Source organism: Amphimedon queenslandica, unplaced genomic scaffold (genome assembly GCF_000090795.2).
Source record: "Amphimedon queenslandica unplaced genomic scaffold, v1.1 AMPQUscaffold_13305, whole genome shotgun sequence".
Taxonomy (NCBI): Eukaryota; Metazoa; Porifera; class Demospongiae; order Haplosclerida; family Niphatidae; genus Amphimedon; species Amphimedon queenslandica.
The window spans coordinates 108,545-110,224 of NW_003546459.1; positions in this window are offsets into that span (position 1 = coordinate 108,545).

A 1,680-nucleotide genomic window follows, 5' to 3' on the forward strand; every position below is an offset into this window, starting at 1 on the left:
TAGTTAACCCTACTATACTAGTAGTCTCTAGAAATGAGGATGCTTCATTCAATTGCACTGCTCAAGGTGGACCTAATAATATGATAGTGTGGATAAAATGGGGAACATAACTCGTCAATTACCTTTCGATCTCCTCTTGATGTTTTGAACACACTTGATATAATAGAGACTGGCCCTAATATAACATTGACCTCTGTTAATGGAAGTAATGGTGGTATATACACTTGTGTGGTTCTTAATGAAGCAGGGATTGAAAATGCTACAGTTGAATTGCGAGTGCGGCCAGAGATACTAACAAATCCTAACAATATTTATGCTCAAAATGGAGAAGGTGATGTTTCATTTGAGTGCTTGGCTGATTCATTTCCTAGCCCTCAATATTGCTGGGAAAAATTTAACGAAACTTTAAATGAGTTTTACCCAATTTCCAATGAATCAGAGCGATCCTTGATGTTTGATGTGGTTGAATATGAAGACAATGGAAGGTATAGGTGTGTTGCTACAGCTCCTACAATAAATGGGTCTGCAATTTCTGGCGAGGCCGTGTTGACAGGTAAATATGTTTAGCGTTTTAAATTCTTCTTGTTTTTCTTCTTTCTTGTTTATTTATTTACCGCTCGTGTGTTGTTTTTCATATTCCTCCCTTTTTTCTATTTCTACCTGACTCATTCCCTTACTCTCAATTCTTCTCTCTCCCTCTCTTTCTTTTTATATACTCTTTATTTTTTTCTCTCTTTCACCCTCTCTCTCTACAGTATCTCCTGAAGGTAGTGTTGAAATTGATCCAGAGTTCACTATAGTAACAAATGGTAGTACAGTTACATTCACTTGCTCTGCTAGAGGTGGGCCTAACAACACTTTTATCTGGACTCGTTCTAATGCCACCGGATCAATGGCCAATGAGACTGAACTAATGAACCTTGCAGCAATGATCTCAATAGATGTTGATGGTTTCCTTGATGCAGCTGGTCCTCTTATTATAGAGAATGGTACTGAACTTACACTTGAGTACATCAATGCTACAAGAGATGGCGGTAACTACTCGTGTGTAGTCATCAATGAAGCTGGTTTTGTTGCAGTTGAGACCACGCTGTATGTGGCTCCTATCATAACGTTGCATCCACAAGATCAATTAGTAACGCTAGGTCAATATTTTACACTTTCATGTTTAGCAGATGCTTTTCCATCACGAATGTACCAGTGGGAGAGAATGAATTGTACTAGTGGGTATTTTGAGGAGATAACAGCTGAGACTTCCTCCGATTTGAGATTCAATAACATTGATTTTGATAAGTTTGGTATGTATCGCTGTGTTGCAAGCTCTGAGGGTATCAATGAGACAGCAGTATCAAGAGGAGCCCTTGTAACAGGTTAGGAATATGTATGTACATGTACATGTATGTATGTAACTATGTATGTACATATTTATGTGTGTATGTATTTATGTGTATGATTTATACACATAGCATGAATGACTTTCATTGAAAGAGATATATGTTTTATTTCTCAATCCAAACAAACATGACCCTAGCCAATGCCAATCAAATTATCAGTATCCTTTATTGGAAGTCACATGCTCCATATCTCTATTAATAATGTCACGAAAAGATCATACCTTTTATGTAATGCATTCCACGCATGCCAAGTATAAATAGACTTTATTTATAGAGACCTTGTAAT